Genomic DNA, 11,794 nt, shown 5'->3' with positions numbered 1-11,794 from the left:
GCAGCGATGGCCTATCCAGTGGTGGAGATCGAGGCTGGCATAAAGATCCAATGAAAAACTACGGGAACGACCGCGTTAGACTTGTTCAACAGCGTCATACATCGCACACTATATGTAAGCCTATCAGCGGAGAGGAGGCGGCAGCAACATGGTGTTCAGGAGATAACGCTTTACTGCAAGCTTTATGGAGACGTTTTCCAATTGCTGTGTCCTATCTTGCCACTTTGGCCATTAGCTGGGTCATCCTTAATACGGCGGTTCTAGCCAGTTCCTTATGCGCCAGCACCATTGTCCTGGTTTGTACTTAAGAAGGAGACTCTTTGAGAACTCCAAATGCAGATGACATCCCCTCACCGCGTAACTAGTTGGGTGTCCGCTTAAGCGGGGAAACTATGATATCTACTGTAGTTGTTCCCACCCCTTGCCCGCCCTCAGCGATCACTTGTTTACTGCTGGAGCGTTTCTTGTCCAGGTCTGCCACGTACTCATGTTGCACTGATGCAACGGAAATTACGTCATCCCCTGACGCGGCTGCACTTGGCCTGCTTAGGCCTGCTTACCCGCTTGAGGCCAAACGGGTAGCCATTTCTAACCTATTTGCCCCTTCCCGGGAAGTGAATGGTGCTGTAGACTTATGCTACACTTTATTTTACCTCGGCAGCAGAAGTTTGGCATTATTTCGGTGGTCTTCTTGAGGTTGGCTGCCCGCATTGAAGGATGAAAGCCTAGCCTATGGTCACATGCACACAGGCAGCTCACGATGTCATAGCAACGAAACGGTGGCTCCGTTTGTCACAGCTGCGGCAAAGCAGGGTGAAACACGCCGTGCGGTGACGTATGGTGCCACCGTTCTGCTGCAGAGAAATTCGCATCTTTCGAACCGTGCCGCCGCAGACGACGCGCACTTGCCACTGCCTTAGTTTGGCATTGCTTCATGCGGCATACGCCAGCATATATTCTCGCCTCACTTGTGCATAGAGCGCTCGGACGCGTCAAATCGGTTTTCTAAATATTTCATGACTTCTTAAGGAATCCTACTTGTGTTAGCTTCTCGTGTCTAAACTTCATTTATGATTTAGTGACGTGTGGGATTTGGTGAAATTAGTAAATTTGCAAATATAAGGAAGGGCCAGCTGGCCCAACACAGGGGTAATGGAAGAACGCTGCGAGGGGCCTTCGTCCTATAGAGAACATAAAATAGGATAATGACGATACGATGATAATGATGACGATGACGGGTGTGATAACCATAAATGCCTTTGTTAGGAGCGATGGCTGGTTATATGGCAAAGAATACAAAGGAGCTCATCGTTTTTACGGTAACCTCCTTCAGTTCGGAAATCAAATAACCACAAATTTTTATTTCTCCACCGGTTCACCATAACCGCTATACAACACAACCAACTTAACTTGACAGGTCACGAAATTGCACGAGTTACTCCTGCCTTTAGTGATCCCTTATTACACCAGGAAATCGTACCGTATAATTGCGAATTTCTACTCCTACTCCTCTGTTCACGAGAACACCGCTGGGACTCTGGCTTACAGAAGGGAGAACTTCATTCATCGTAATGTCCACGGAGGGTGTCATGGTATCCGTACCGGGAGTTTCAGTGCCTGGAAAAGGTGAACTCTGCCGGGTCGTTCCCCCGTGTCCTATTGGAGCGTCAATCCAGCTTGCGGTGGTGAGCGGCGATTCCGTTGTCTTTGGGACCTCAGAAATACTAAATGGCGTAGTATGCGGTCCGGCATTTTCGACCTTCTGACCACCGGTTGCTTCGGGGTCGCTGCTGGGCACATCTGTGAACCTTGGCATCTGGGTCGTGAGTGCAGTACGTGATCGAGGCATGAAGGTCTGCACCTCGGGCGAAGGTAGCGTCGATTGAGCTGAAGGGTTCTCAGGAGTGCGCTCTTCTGTAACGTTCATCTCCAGAGACGCTGTGAAAGGACCAGGTGGCGTTACTTCTGAATGGGGTTTCTCCGACATGGGTTCAGTGGCTTTTGTTGCTGCTCGACTCGAACCATCAGGTTTTGCTGTAGAGCCTCCAGGGATATTGCTCACCGGCGGCTTAGTAGTTTTATTTCTCTTCGGTGGCCAAACAAAGCTCCAACACCAGTATCGACCCGTCGCATTTGGCGCACCTCCAGGGAGCACGACGTAGACGCCATGCCAGAAGGGCGTTACCTTCTCGCCTTCTACACGGTTCGGAGCCCATGGCTTAGGAAGTTGATCCAGAAATTCGGGCTTGAACGGACTCGGTATGTAGGCATAGCTGAAAAGGGCTGGCCATGACGGCAAAGCTTGAAATCGAGACGGCCTCTGAGGGCTTCGATTACCTGGCTTGTTTTGAAGCGAAAGTAGATGCAAGCGAGAATCCGGTCTCTTTCGCAGCCGCAAAATAGGCGATATACTTTCGCCATCGAAGCCAAGGAAGTTTCTCGCATTGCGTTTTAAGGGATGCACTTGAGAATCGTCGGTTGTTCTTGATTTGTGTTCTGGGAGCACGGCTTTTCCTGGTATGGAAGCGGCACCTACATTTTAATGAAGAAATGAAAAAGTGCGTAGTGTCTGTTCAGACAACGCTAATCAATTAAACACGTACAAGAGGTGTGAAATAGAATAAATATATACTACCATATTAGTTACAAGGGAAAGATACTTTCAAGTCTAATGAAAAAATGAGTATTCTACAAGAAACTATGGCTGGCAGGCAAATGCTCGACTGCGGTAAGATGAGATGTGGCATGTGAGGAGGGGCGGCGCCAACCCTGCCAGTAAATAAATAATTCACCCATATCCATGCTCTCGTGCATGTTTGTTTATGGAGTCATAAAAAGACCTTTTGTTTCCATTCGCCTACGTTTCAATTTTCCCAATCTTTTGTCGTGCTTGTCTTGTCAGGATGCGTTTTCCTGCATCATTTATATAGTAAGTCCTCCATTATTCGTTTCTTTTGTGCGGGAGGATACAAGTTTATGAAGGCAGTAGCGAAAAATAAGAAAAACTGGTGCAGTATGACTATCCATGACATGATGAGTATTGAACCGATTCCGATTGATGTACATGCTCGCCCACTGCAACTCGGTTTGCTTGACAAAAGGAAACCCCATTCATAGAGATACTGCAGTTTAAATAAACTACCTTATGCTTACGCTGCAGGGACCTACTAGCGCACTTAAGCAAAGAGATGGCGAAATGACAAACTTGCAAAAAAGCTAACTGTTTTTCAAACAGGTTTCCTGGCTGAAGAAATAAAGGTACCTCTGGAATAGGCTGTATCCACAAATACGCTGTCTTGTTGCAGAGGTGTAAATGAAACTTATTAGCATTATATAGGTTCGTGAGAGACTCGCTGTATATATCTGAGTACGGACTCATAACCACAAGATTTTGTTGCGTGGGAGGTGCGTCGTAGCTGCTCCTATAATTATCCAACCTAGTAAACCTGCATTGTCGGTAGAAGTTTACGACGCTAACCTTTAATTTATGAGCCCTTGCAAATTTCGAGCAGTATTCGTAAACACATTGAACCTATTCATACCTGTTTTAATGTTATGATAACATGTCCCGACAAAATTTTTGTAAGCCAAAGGCCGTAAATTATGCTTTCTAATTAACGAATGCTTAAACATAACACGCCTTTTTCACGACAGTTACACGAAAACGAAGACCATAAAAATGGTACATTGCCTGAAGCTATTTCCATTATTTGAAATCATGCAAGCAGTCTCATTATTTACAAACTGTAAATATGAAAGTGTTTCCATTATTTGAAATCATGCAAGCACCTTCATTGATTACAGACTACAAATATTAACGTGTTTCCATTATTTGAAATTATGCAAGCAGTTTCATTTATTAGCATTTACACGAATCCAAGAGGCCAGTATTTCAAAGGACCTAGGTGCAGGCAAAAATGCACTTATGTAGTGCTCGCGAATCAAGAATGCACGTTGAGTGAGCGAGAGAATAAAGGGCAGTGCCTTCCAGATTTCCACATTAAAAGTAGGTAATCCTTATACTCGCCTGTACCACCACCATTAAGATATGATCTGTCTCATTGACGTTGTCTATGTGCGCGATAGCTAAGGCTTTTTACCATTTTCTTCCTTCATAGCAAGCAGGCAGTAATATACGTTTATCTAGAACTTACACTTTTACGAGTAGCACGGTCTCTTTCACATATAGTGTTATGTTACTGAACACGGGATCACAGTCTGCGATCCCAGTCACGACGGCCGCGCTCTTTTTGATGTGTAATGCAATAAACACTAGTCTTATTGCCTTAGATTTAGATTCACGTTAAACAAGTGCGGGTAGCAAATATTAACACACCAGACCAGCGCACTACAGTGTGCCTCGATTCACCTACCTGCACTAGTTCACTTGGATCTCAGCTTCTAGACAATATTCGGTGCCTTAAAGTGAAACTTACGCATAGTGGAAATCATGCATGTCATGAAGAAACCAAGTGCGACATTATATGCCATACTAGTACTTTTTTGTCGCCTTTTCGAGGCCTCACTAACGTATTAAAGATCGACGAACTGATTCTCGCGCAACAAGGACGATGTGAGCATGCGACGTGTCCCAGAAAACTGCCACAGGTCCCAAAATATGAATCATTATTGTTCTAACAGGACGCCTGTAACGTCTGCCGTGTCGTGCTTGGCATACGGCAGAAAATAAAAGGCGGCGCTGTTTCGCCGTTCGGCAATCCGTCAGGTGTCTGGACAAACAACGCGAACTTTCGTCCCCGAGCAATCCTGCGAGAAAGTAGGGTGAATCAACAGGGAACTAGCCCCAGCACCCTCGTGATGTTGACTCAGCCGCTTCCAAGATGAGGCGGAGAGAGCGGTCGAGGAGGGGAAACACAATCTGACGGGGCAGGCAAAAAAAAAAAAAAGAAAGCATGGAAGGCCGTGTGGCCTTCCCCAGAAAAATATACTCATCGGGTGTAAAAAGTATTTTTGCTTTTCAGTTTGCATTCCGTCCTGCTAAACTGATGTGATGGGCTGAAATGTGAGCTTGATGCAAGCGTTACCTTTACTTCGTCGATGAAGGTGTTCGAACTAACAAAAAGGTCGAACGCGTTCACACGATGGGATCATAAAGATATGTCTGTTCAAACCGCATACGCACTATCTTACTACCAAAAGAAGACAAATTAGTGACGCTAAGGGTTGCTATATTCATATAGATTAGCGCATTCAAAGCTACTGATGTCAGATAAACACAAGGTATTGAATGTAGCTTTTAAGTAGTACCTTGGACATCTCACATGTTATATCACGTGTTTGTACTGCGTTCTAGGCCACAACCTAGCGCGAATACGTGATTAAGGTGCCCGCGCACGTGCTTTCCGCAGTTTAATATTAAATGACTTTGAAGTTCAAGTCATAAATGTGAAGTATCCTGAAAGCATAAATTGTAAGCTTAATACAAGTACATATATTGCAGGTCTGCCTTCATGCCCATTTGTCTATTTTCCTTGCATGCGGCGCAGTCAGAAATTTATTTCTGGTGTGCTCCGTCGATCACTACCCTTCCTCCCTCTCCTTCACCACATCTCTATCTATCTATCTATCTATCTATCTATCTATCTATCTATCTATCTATCTATCTATCTATCTATCTATCTATCTATCTATCTATCTATCTATCTATCTATCTATCTATCTATCTATCTATCTATCTCAATTGAAAAGTTGATGTACTTGTTGAAAAGCAACCGCTTATTGTCGACGTTTGGCTCGACAAACAGAACAATGCATTCTTACCATCATTGAACTGACCCGCCGTGGTTGCTTAGTGGCTATGGTGTTGGGCTGCTAAGCACGAGGTCGCGGGAAAGAATCCCGGCCACGGCGGCCGCAGTTCCATGGGGGCCAAATGCAAAAACACCCCGTGGTACTTATATTCAGGTGCACGTTAAAGAACCCCAGGTGGTCCGAATTTCCCGAGTCTCCCACTACGGCGTGCCTCATAATTAGATCCTGGTTTTGGCAACGTAAAACCCCACAATTCTTCTTACCACTGAATAGTTTCTCCTGACTTGAAAAAGATCGGTTTCCGGCCGTAACGTCAACAATAAATAGTTGTTTGTCAAGAAGTGCATCAAATTTTCAATTAAAACCTTGCGGATACTATAGATGTATACTTCTACCTTGAAGTTATATAGTATTACGAGGTGTTTCAGCGAACACTTTCAAAATTTTTGAAAGGTTGCCTGTGGCAGATAGCTCAATTGTAGTTTATGAGCGGGTCTACTCGAAGCGGCGGACACTACTTGCACAAGATTGAAATGCAAAATGACTAATTAACAAGAATTCGCTAATTAACGTTAACTAATTATCTTATGACCCATATTGCAATTTACAAATTCTAGCAGTGGACTTCTCAAGGCGGATCCACTTGGAACGAATTCTCAGAATGACACCAGTTTCGAGATATAAATTCCCGAACTTTGCGGAGAAATGCATTGGCGTTCCAGTTACTTGTGTTCTTCAGTGCACACAACAACGCTTTGTTAACAAATTAACTGGAGCGCCTATACATTTCGCCGCAAAGTTCGGGAATTAATATCTCGAAACTGGTGTCATCTTGAAAATTCGTTCCAAGTGGACGCACCTTGCTAACTCCACGGCTATAATTTGTAAATTGCAATATGGGCCATAATGTAATTAGTTAAACTTTAATTACTGCATGTTTATAATTAGTCGATTTTGCACCCGCCGTGGTTGCTCAGCGGCTATGGTGTTAGGCTGCTGAGCGGGAGGTCGCGGGATTGAATCCCGGCCACGGCGGCCGCATTTCGTTGGGGGCGAAATGCGAAAACACTCGTGTACTTAGATTTAGATGCACGTTAAAGAACCCCAGGTGGTCCAAATTTCCGGAGTCCTCCACTACGGCGTGCCTCATAATCAGAAAGTGGTTTTGGCTCGTAAAAGCCAATAATTTATTTTTTTAGTCATTTTGCATCTCAATTTTTTTGTGAAAGTATTGTCCGCCGCTTCGAGTAGACCCGCTCATGAACTAGAATTGTGATATCTGCCAGGCAACCTTTAAAGATTTTTGAAAATGTTCGCTAGAACACCCTGTGTATTATATATGTGAACGGGAAGAAAGGAAACTGAGGGACCCGATTTTTATTAGTCATACCAAAGAAGAGAACAAGCCAAAACACAAAGGACAGCATTGGGGAAATTACTTGTACTTATTAATTGAATTAAAGAAACGACGAAAGTCAGTGAAGAAACAACTGGCCGCCGGTGGGATATGAACCTACGTCTTTCCATTACGCGTGCGCTGGTACTACTAATTGAGGTACGGCGGCGACGTTTTCCAATCAATTTTCTGGGGTATTTATGTTTATCCACTAGAACTAACCCTGGGAGTGTTAGCCTGCGCCGCCACTCACGGCCTTGGCGGCGGATGTGGAACATCCTTTCTGCCACAGGTGTCACGTGTACGTGAACTTTTTTCGTAAAGGCAACTGGTCAATAATACTCCCAGGGTTAAGTTCTAGTAGATAAACATAAATACCCCAGACAGTGGATGGTAGAACAACGTCGCGGTAGCTAAATCGGTAAGAGCATACCACGCATAATGCGAAGACTTGGGTTCGTATCCCACCTGCGGCTAGTTGTTTTTTCATCAACTTTCATTTCAAATAATTTATTATTTCTGTAATTCAAGTAGTAAGTACAAGTAATTTCCCCTATGCTGTCCTTGGTGTCTTTTGTGTGTTGGCTTTCTGATATATATATATATATATATATATATATATATATATATATATATATATATATACAAGCAAGAACACACGTTTCCCCGCAACAACACTTTGCTTAACTTCTGACAATAGTTTTTCATTGCTAAGGCGTGCATACACTTCGCATCCAATTATGCTATCATCCTTATGCTATATTAAAAAGAAACCTGCTATATAAAAAAGACTACACCATTTATTTTACAAATTGATGCACTTATATAACGTATATTGATGACCTAGTTGGTACATGAGTTGGAAAAACGAACAGTGCTAACAACGGGACCAAACAAAAAGAAGACAGCGCCCGGTCTTGTCTTTTCTTGCTTAGCCCCGCTTATAGTGCTGTTTTTTCAAGTATTCATATAAGCAGCCGCGTCTACAAACTCATCTTGAACAACGTAACCCATTTGAAGATATAGTCTACGCATGTGCGAGAGATGTATTTCCCATGCACAATATCCTCGTCCACATACTAGCAGGAAAATGTATTCTTACCGGTTAAAAGCTTCGCCTTTACCACCCCAAAACACACTACTCGATCTTCTAGGTTTCGGTGATGGTAAAAGCACTAGAACCACAACAATACATTTCCTCTCGGTGGCTAGGTGTGGGGTCGGGAACCATTAGGACAACAATGTTTCCCAAAAAATTTTAAGCCTTCGAAATCGCGCTCCTCCCCTTGAGAGAATACAGTTAGGGCGAGCAATAGAGCCTCTGGAGAAGAGCTAAAATTCGCGTTAGAATTGATGGATTGCATGAAATAAATAAAATATATAGAACTTCAAACAGTCGAGAAAGACAACAAGCTTGGATTTTTGTAAACAGTTCATAAAATTGCGCCGGCTATCCGTTTCAAATGAACGGAAAAAGGACTGATGTATCCTTTAATTATTTACTTAACGCAGAAGAAGTAAGGGTGAATAAAGGCACTAGCAAGAAAGGCAAGGAGCAAAAAGAAAATTGTTGCAGCGCTGGTCACGGCGGAGCTAAGCGCTGCTTTTTTTTATTAAATGTTTGCAAGGAGAAGTTGGTGCCTGTGTGTGCGCCGGCTACTCCTCTTCTCTTACGTGATTGTTATCGTCGGAATGCTGTCAACAATCACCAAACCGGACAAACAAACATATGAACGAACATTCCCGTACAGAGTCTCAGTACTGCAATATATATAAATGTTCGCGCAACAGAACAGTTCACACAGCATGAATACTCACAAAACCGAAATGTTCACACGCAACACATGCGTTCACACAGCATAAATGTTCCCAAAAACAAGATGCTCACACTGAAGATGTTGGGCGCTTGAATGCCGCACTCTAAGTGCAACATATATAAAGGCTACATGAACACGAAGACACAATTGATGAACATGCAATTAAGGGTTCCTGTCAATAATAACAATGGGAGAAAGAACTATTGTATGACTTAGTATTTTTGCGATATTTTTGATTCCTCCAAAAACTGTACTAAGGCGCGCACAGCGATGGTTTGAAGTTTTTCTGTTTACCATGGACCGAAAATTTTTCCTAAGTATAGTGGCCGTCTATCCAGTAGTTTTTTGGAAAGGTTCTTGCAGGGAGCATCATGAATTTTACAGTGTAGAAGAAGGTTTTCTATGTCTTCTTCAGCCTCTTCACATTCAGTTAGTTAGTTGTTAGTTAGCAATGTTAGTTTTTCTTATCCTATACAGGAAGCTTTTAGTATAGGTAGTGCCAACTCGAAGCCTATGAACTGTTGTTTCAACAGAGCGACTAATTTTAAGCGGAATAATGAATTCTTTTCCAGGATCTATATTGTATAATTGAGAGTTCTGTGCATCATTAATGAACTAAGTTTCCTTGGACAATCTACCGCATAGTTTGTTCAATAGACATCGTGCATCACTCGCCGCTGGAGGAAGTAGTGATAATTAATTCTCTTGATGCGCTGCACGTGCCATGTGATCAGCTGTTACATTTCGTATGATTTCACAGTGACTTGGAATCCACTGGAAAGTTATGTCATGTTGTCGCTCTTTCGCTATGGCGTATGTCTTCTGTATTTCGTATGTCAATGTGCTGTTTTCTTTTCTTAAGCTGATTTCATTTAAGCACAGCAATGAGGCTTGTGAGTCACTCAGAATTACCCAGCGAAGTGGTTCTGACTGCTGACATATGCAACGCAAAGCAGAAAGTATTGCGCAAAGTTCTGCCGTTGTGGACTTTGTAAATTGGCAAAGCTTATAAGATCTTTTCTCTGGGTATGCAGGTATACAAAACGCAGATGCACAGCTTTGTTTTCACCATTATGCATCGGTATACACGTGAATGCGATCTACGTACTTAGTGTAAAATGTGATAAATTGCATTATCGTGACTACGGGAATATTACATTGGCGACCTACTACAGGAATTGAAGTGACTATTTCTGGAATTGCTAGATGCCATGGGGAATGAGTTGCGCAAATAATCCAGTATTCATAAGCAGGCAGTAATTTTTGCACCGCTTTATTTCTTCATGTATGCGTGAAGCGGTTCTATGCTGAAGTTCTTGGCATAGTGGATGATTAGCGTGTTGTGTTGCCAAACGAAATAAGTGACAAGTTTCCGTAAATCTTAGTGCATGAAAAGCTGGTTGGCGGGACTCAGCAATTACCAAAGCACTGGCAGATGTACGCTGTACACCAAGACATATGCGAAGGCTTCTGGCTAGCAATGTTTGCAATAAAACACGTTGTGGCGCTAGTTGGTGCATAGCTTTCAATAGATGAAGCGCAAATAGTGACGGCACACTAGGAAGGAACAAAGACAGGACAAGACGCTACTTGCAACTGTTTATTGAAATCAAAGGTGGCTGATTATATAGCCATGGGGAGAGTGGAACGAAAAAAGAGAAACACTGATTATGTGAATGCGCACTTGCGAGAACACTGAAGATATATATGAAGGGAATCGCGTTTAATCAAAATCTAAAGCTTACCTAAAAACATGCTTTCATTTGTGTAAATATTCAGAGACGGAGTGCTGATACAGGCGTCCCCACTTTTCTTAATCTGGTTGGCCTCCAACAAGTCACGCGCCACAGAATCTTTACTATTAAACATGATTGTTGTATCATAAAGCCTTGCTTCACATACTTGTTTATTCTCATTCCCGCAGGCCTTGCAATGAAGCAGAAAGTTTGAAACATATCCATTTTTCAATGAAAGCTTATGTTCCCGCAGGCGTTCATTAATACATCGGTCTGTTTGACCGATATCTCTTTCCCACACTTCAGCAGTATGCGGTATACGACCCCTTCTTCACACTTAACAAAATGGTTTGTATGTTTAACAGAAAACCCTACTTTCTTAGAGTCATCTGAAGCAATCAGGCGGCACAAAGCAGCAAGTTTTTGGGGCGCGGAAAAAACCACAGGAATTTTGTATTTCATGGCAACATGTTTAAGATTATGCGCCACTTTATGAGAATACAGTATCACCACTGGTTTAGCTTTCATTTCGAGTGTTTGACCTTCTTCACTTCATTTTCAATAAGGCCTCCGAAAGTGCGTTTAAAACCGAAGAAAGCTAGACTTCCTCAACTTCAAAATCGGTTCGTCAAAGTTTCTTGTGCCTTATGACAGCACGATTTTTTCAGGGCGGATTCCAGGCACATAGTGGCGATGGCACGTTTTACAGTCTTGGAGTGTGTAGACTCATACGGCAACAATTCCTTGCGGGACGGGGTCGGTACATCCAGCAGGAACCTTTGTTAGTAAGGGTTATGTCAAGATCTAAAAACTGCAAGCTGTTATCCTTGGCTAGTTCAAAAGTAACATCTAAGCCTTTGTCTTGCTGTTTACAATCAGATAAAATGCCCTGCACAGTATGCGAGTAAGTCATTGGAGATCGTTCCTTTGACTTCAATAAACAGTTGCAAGTAGCGCCTTGTCTTGTCTTTGTTCCTTCCTGGTGTGCCGTCACTATTGGCGCTTCATCTATTAAAAGCTAGCAATCTTTGAATTGTTTCCTCTAGATTACAGGATATTCGATGTAGCACAGG

General features: G+C 43.0%; 1 long non-coding RNA gene across 1 annotated transcript; it reads right to left on the bottom strand.

Annotated features, from left to right (window-relative positions):
* Positions 1-1,341: 1,341 nt before the first annotated feature.
* On the bottom strand, positions 1,342-4,614 carry LOC142572739 (uncharacterized). The gene is made up of 2 exons (XR_012826136.1): positions 4,437-4,614; positions 1,342-2,532 (listed from the first exon to the last, which is right to left on the bottom strand). It is a non-coding gene; the product is annotated as an uncharacterized LOC142572739 (long non-coding RNA).
* Between the last annotated feature and the right edge of the window lie 7,180 nt (positions 4,615-11,794).

Source organism: Dermacentor variabilis, chromosome 1, assembly GCF_050947875.1.
Source record: "Dermacentor variabilis isolate Ectoservices chromosome 1, ASM5094787v1, whole genome shotgun sequence".
Classification (NCBI taxonomy): Eukaryota; Metazoa; Arthropoda; class Arachnida; order Ixodida; family Ixodidae; genus Dermacentor; species Dermacentor variabilis.
Note: the sequence above shows the minus strand (reverse complement) of the source record. Positions and strands in the feature narration are given on the sequence as shown.